The following is a 7,370-nucleotide window of genomic DNA, read 5'->3' as shown; positions in this document are numbered from 1 at the left end:
GCACACACGTCACAAATGATATTACGGACCTACTCCAATTTTCGAAATTCCATTCCGACCCCGATATCAAGATTTTCACTGCCGATCGAAAAACGCCAAATTTCCAATTTCGCCAATTCACGCCTAATTCTACCACAGACCTCCAAATTACATTCTGAGCATGATCCTAAGCCCAAAATCGCCTAACTGAGTTAACCGAACCTTCATAATTCACATCCAAAATCTTCTACACAAGTCAACATCTGGTTGACTTTTCCAACTTAAGCTTCTAAATAAGAGACTAAGTGTCTCCTTCCTCTCCAAATCCACTCCGAACCCTAAACAATCTGATACCACACAATACAGCTGAACAACACATAAAGAAGTATAAATAAGGTAAATAGGGTTGTAACTCATGAAACGACCGGCCGGGTCGTTACAATAATATAGATAGATATGTAATATTTTGATAATAAACTAACTATTTATTTTATTTTTAAACTATTATTTGAAAATTTTAAATGATTTAAATTTATTAATAATATTTTTATGTTTGTATATTTAGTTTAATTTATTTTCTAAAGTAATTCTTAGTATAAATATCCTCACATTATCTCTAATTTACTTATGTTATGTGGCCTTATCCACATGCATGCCATTTCTTATTATACCTAAGCAAAACTTTCTCATCTCAAGTACAAATATATTATTATATAATATGAGTAATAAGTACAATTTTTTTGATAGTGTAACTTGTTAAAATTTTATTTTTTATTCATAAAAATGTAATATGACAACGTCTTGGTAATATTATTGAACAGAATAGTGAAGAACTTTGTGATAATATAGTACTAATCTTTTAGATCGATACACTTTTATTTTTCAATTAAAAGTGTCATATATTAATTCATATTTTATTACAAATAGTTAAGAATTTTGTTCTAAAATTGTCAAGTAGGTATTTAATAACTTATCACTTAACTTAGCTACATTAAAAACTACTTTCCATATAATAATAAATAAATATAGGTATAGAATATAATATATTAGATTTTGTCACAAAATCTATTTAAATTTTGTTTTAAAAGTGCCGCATTTTCTTAATATGTCACTTGGCTTAACCTTATGCTTCACTACTCTCCTTTTAATATAATATAGATATAAATTTTTTTGGGATTGTGTAACTTGTTAACATTTAATTTGTTATTCATAAAAATGTAATATGACAACGTCTTGGTAATATTATTGAACAGAATAGTGAAGAACTTTGTGATGATATAGTACTAATCTTTTAGATGCGATACGCTTTTATTTTTCATTTAATAGTTTCATATATTAATTCAAAATTTATTACAAATAGTTAAGAATTTTATTCTAAAATTGTCAAGTAGCTATTTAATAACTTAACACTTGACTTAGCTACATTGCAAACTACTTTCTTTATAATAATATATAGATATAGATGTAGAATAGATTAGATTTTGTCATAAAATCTATTTAATTTCTTCTTAAAATTGCCAAGTGGCATTTTTTTAATATGCCACTTGGCTTAACCTTATGTTTCACTACCCTCCTTTTTGTCACGACCCGAATTTCCCACCCTCGAGAATCGTGAACCTACTTGTGAAAGATAGGTAAGCCGAGTATTATAAATTCATGACCCTTTTTATTAAGCATGCTCGACAATTCAAAGTATTAAGTGATTAAACAACGGAATAAATTAAATAACCAGAAATGCGGAAGACAAAAATCTTAATAGTTCAACCAAACACTGTTACATAATCTGAAGTACAATACTACCCAGAATTTGGTGTCACAAGTCATAGACTATCTAAGAATACTACAAATAAGGTCTGAATGGAAATACACAAGTCTGTCTCTGAATAAGTAAAAACAGAAAGAGAAAAGATAGGAGGAGACGCCAAGGCCCGCGGATGTCTGCAGAACTACCTCGGGTCGCCTGAATGGACTGAAGACAGCACCCTCACTGCGGTCCAAACGCTCCGGTATCAGTATCTACATACAATGTAGAGTGTGTCACACCTCCTTTTTCCGCACCCGCGAGGGGCAAAAATCACGTGCTTACAGAGTGTAGTATCATCACAACCGACCCCATATATTGGTAAGTGCCTAGCCTAACCTCGGCGAAGTAGTGACGATGCTAGAACCAGACTATCAAATAAACATGTGCAGTTAAATCATATACAACGGAAATAAAAGCAGATAATTACAATTAAAGTTGGGCGGGGGAAACATGCTGCGGGGAGTAACAGGTAACAACAGAATAATAGTAGAGAAATGTTAGGAACACCATAAATCAAATACAAGTAAAAGATAAGAAAATAAGAAACAAGTACACATGTAATACCGTTGCAGGCGTGCAACCCGATCCCGTTTCACATAATACCGTTGCAGGCGTGCAACCCGCTCCCATTTCATATAGTACCGTTGCAGGCGTGCAACCCGCTCCCATTTTATATAGTACTATTGCAAGCGTGCAACCTGCTCCCATTTTATTTATCAACACCAATCATAAAAGAATCTCGGCAAGGGAACAATAATATAATAAAAACATCCCGGTAAGGGAGCAATAATATAATAACAACATCCCGGCAATGGAACAATAATATCATTGTCGCGCCCTTTTTTTTCCTTCGCGGAATCAGGTTTATGACATTTTTTGGTTATGGGACAACTCTTTCCTTTTGGGAAAGGGGGTTTGCAGTTTGAAGAGTCGCCACCTAACGATTTAAGGTACGTTAGGACACCTATAGGGTTCATTCATAACTACGTTTGGTAACCAGAGATAGGGTAAGGGCTTGAAATTATCCCAAGGGGAAGGTGTTAGGTACCCCTCAGGATCCACTAGTATGGTTCCCGGCCAAATAATTTTTGTGATGTGTTCAATTACAAAATAAGCAAGTAGGGCTCAAATAGTAGGGGATTTAAGTTTAAAAACACAGATGTTTGAAAAGCAATTAAGGAAAGCAAGATTTTGAAAAAAAATTACAATCCAAGCATATTCATGAATGTAAAGAGGGGTGTCCTAGGTTTATTTATAATATGGATCACATCAATGCAACATCCGGTATGACACTCCTCAAAAAGGGGCTATACGTGGTATTAATGCACTGGTCATCATATTCATATCTACCCTTTCCCGCCCCGTGAAGGTAATTAAAGCGAGGGTTGGTCTCGACCCCTATTACATGCCGTTACCCGTCCTTTCCTATCAGTCCCGGAGGAATATAGGACTCATATCCTATAAGAAAGGGGGTTCTAGGCAGACCCTCAGGTTTAAAGACAAAATACTAAGCGACAAACAAGAACATATAGGACTGCATTTAGGGGGGAGAACACAAAAATAGATAGAAGGCTCAGATATACTTCCACAAGTAATGCACATAGACAGCACGACTCATACACAGATAAGGTCTGAATTCAGATCCTAAGCATGGTATCTAAGTGATAACAACAGAACTAGATTTATTACATGACTTAGAAAAGAAGTCCGAATCAGGCTTGCCTATTGATTTTAACATGCTGATAGTTAAACAAAGGCAGTTCTGGTTTTTATTTAAGTTATTACCTAAAGCTTACCTAGGCGTAAAGTAATATATAGCAGTTATTCAGAGTTATTAAAAAAGTGTGGAGATTATTTTTCTTCTAAAACATGTTGTTCTAAATATTGCAAGACATTCAGGGATTATTACCAATTTGTTTAAAGCAGGATGAGACTGTTGATACTCCTTTTCATGCATCAGTAGTTAACTAAGCGTACTTGAATGAGGATGAACGAGAACCTAATTATGGTATCTAATGATTTATATGCAGGATTCCTAAAGCAAGATTCCTAAATGCACAACATAATTGTAGAATTTTCTAAGAGCAGGATTTCTAAATGAAACTTCGGAACATGTTTACGTGGGCAGAATCACATAATAGTAGCTTATTTTATTGTTATTATCTACCACATTGACAGGATTTCTAAGTGTGGATGAGATGCTAAAAACAGTACATATAAATCTTAAATAGCATGATGCATAATGCATGAATCCCAAGCATGGTTTCTATTGCGCAATTAGGAATATAAACCTAATAACATGTTTTCTACCCTTAACAACTATGGAATGCATATTTACCCTATCTCTTTCCACTATCCACCCCAATACTTTCCCAAAAGGTTATTATAGACCAACATTGAAATGAATTACATAAGTAGAAATGAAAAATAAGAATTTACACTATAGAGAGCCTGATTATAACTTCCTCTTTGAGTTATGTAATAAATCACCTCAAGTGCCAAGATTGTTCCATAGTCTTTCTCATATTCGGGTGTGTCAGAGTTCCCTAAGGACCTCAAGGGATCCTAGGCAGTGCTCACACCCAGATTTCATAGCCAAGACAGAGTAAGTGCGGTGTGGAAAGGCTAGCTTTTATGTGTTCAAGTTCAGAGAGAGCTCAAGGGTCGCAAGGCAAGGCTCACACAAAAGGGGCAGAACCTAGTGGTCTAAGAGTACATATGAGAGTGCTTGACATGGATTTAAAAGATTTGAGTTGGAAATAACTTTGACAAAGTTTAGTTTGAAATAAGTTTGCAAAACAACAGAAGAGTTGCTTAGGAAAAATAGTTTTAAAAGGAATAGGAGCAACAACAACTTGGAACAAGTCAGCACACACAACATCATTTCAACACTCACAAGCAAGGAAGTAAGGGGTTGGGGACATAGAGAGCCCAAATCAGAAACATGTAAACATGGATGAGAAGAGAAGCATATAGACCAGCAAGTACAAAGAACAAGTAGCAATGGATTGGCCTCCAGAATACAAAAACTACTACTTCAATGTGTTAACAAGGGAGCCATGCTCGAAATTAGAATAGTAATAAGATACAGAGACAGGGTATGGGAGTAGTCATGTTGAGGACAGGGATATATTACACATAATTAATCATACCACTTGGTGTTAATCAAGTACATTAGGAGTCTATGATACTAACATGGCATACCAGTTGAGGGAAATAAACAAGAACTCAAGTAGACATGCTGATTACACTTGAACAAGAAGGAAAAACCTAAGCATGTTGAATAAAGCATTAAACAAGAATGAGAACTAAATACATAAGCCATTAAATTAGGGCAGAAGGAGATATGGATTAACATACATGGATCACATAAAGTTGAGTTTCAGAATTGAACTAGGAACATACCAGTTAAGGAAGTAAAGTGTAGAAAAGTAAAGTAAGTAGAGTTCCACAGTCTAGCCTTGGCTTTCAGCCGGCTAGACAAGCAGTTAGTACAAGTAGCAGAGAGAAAAGACAGAGTTTGAGTGTGTGTGTGTGTATTCTAAACTATTGTTCGTGTGTTAAGAGGTAAAACAAGAGTGTATATATAGCACTTTAGGAGTAGAACCAATAAGATAAACGAATCATAAGCCAATCAATTAAGGATAATCATCAAATCACCTAAAAGGGGTTCGGAATAGACCCTATTAATTAGGAGTAATTGATTAACAAAACAACTGGGGTCTAATTAAGGATAGAATCTCAATCATACCATGCAAAGGAATTACTAAGAAGCCACAATTATACGGGCAATCAAATAAGGTCAGTATGACCAATTACGGTCATAAACAAGGAAACACCCAAGATTTAAGCATATGGATCTCTAACAAAGTAAATCAACCAGCCAAAATGTTTAGAATAATACTGATTTCCAGAAAGAAATACTCAACTTCCATAAATAAAAAATTAGGCTAAGTAAAACCTCACAAAGATATGGAAATTAGCTGGAGAAATAGATTCAAACCCTAATAAAGATTAATTAGGGGCAAAACCACAAAAAAATAGGGAAAAATGTTTAAGTCCAAAGATAGAGTAAACTAACATGACTAGTACCACAAAAACACCCAAAATCGAAGCAAAGATTGAAGGAATCACATAGAATCAACTAGGGTTTCATATTCTTGCACAAATCAATCACGAAGACGAAAGGGTAATTAATTAAACAATTAGAAGTCAGAAAAGGCCCTTGAAAAACAACTTGGGATGAACCCTAGTTTAAAAAATTCGAAATAGTTAGTTAAAATAGGAGGTTTTTAAAGGAAAACGCTTAATAATACTCGAATCACCTCAGATCTAGAAAGATCTGAGAAGAATCGAACAATAGCAAATCTAGGGTTTTTGGAAAACAGTAGAGATGAAGAAAAATCGGTTAAGAACTCATGGATATACCTAGATCTAAGACAGATCTAAAATAAAAGTGAAAAATCTCAAGAGTTAGGGTTTCAGAGAACCTAGAGAAAACGAGAGGACCTTAAAATGTTACCAGTCTTAACCGGAAAAGTCATAAATCTTACTCGAACAGCCATGGATGGCCTGGAAATGGCATGAAAGACCATGGATAGGAGTTGAACCGCTCCAGGTTCACCTAAGGACCTCAGGGTAATGTTAAACCAGTGTGGGGTGAAGCAGAGGCCAAGAGATGACGAGAGGCCATGGTTTCTGGCGAGGGAGATGGCAGAAGAAGGGTGGACAGTGATTAGGGTTTGAGGGTGTCTGAGAGAGAAGATAAGAGGGGTGGATTCAGAGGTGGCTCAAAGGAAATAATGAAGTAGGGTTTGGGGGTCGTTTGATTTATTATGGAAGGGAATAACGTGGACCATTGATCTGGGAGATGAATGGTCGAGATTCAAAAGGGTAGGTGAGTTCCGGGTTTGGGTATGGGTTAATAGGGTGTGGATCGAGTTTTTTGGTTGTAAATTGGGCTGGGAATTGTGGTCCTGATTTAGCTATAATTGAAAGTCAATTTGGCTATAATTTAAATAGCCAATTTTTCCTATTTAATTTATAAAAAATAGTAAATAGTTTCTGAAAAAATAATTTAAAGTGCTAAATGATTTATAATACATAATTAGCAATTTAAAAATACCGGAGCCAATTTTATGCATATAAAATATAATTAAATCTTAAAAGGGCTAATATTAAAATTATATGCAATTTAGTTTTAAAAATACTAAATGTAATTAAAAAAATTACCTTAGCCATATTTTGGCATAAATATAGAAATCCAATAGATGAATTATCAAAAAAAAAATTTAGAAATAATTATTGGGGATTTTATGGATAAATAGGGAGAAAATAAATCAATTTAGAACCTTAAAATTATGGGAAAAATAATAAAAACCTTGGACATGCTTGTCACACCTCCTTTTTCACTACACCCCGCAAAGGGCACAAAGGAGTTTTTCTATTTAAAGGACAATCGGAACGAGATTTAATTATTAATTATTCAGAGTCGCCACTTGGGAGATTAATGGTGTCCCAAGTCACCGATTGAATCCCGAACCGAGGAAAAATATGACTCTGTTATAGTCTGCGAACCAGAAATCCA

Source organism: Nicotiana sylvestris, chromosome 7 (genome assembly GCF_000393655.2).
Source record: "Nicotiana sylvestris chromosome 7, ASM39365v2, whole genome shotgun sequence".
In the NCBI taxonomy this organism is placed as follows: Eukaryota; Viridiplantae; Streptophyta; class Magnoliopsida; order Solanales; family Solanaceae; genus Nicotiana; species Nicotiana sylvestris.
Note: the sequence above shows the minus strand (reverse complement) of the source record.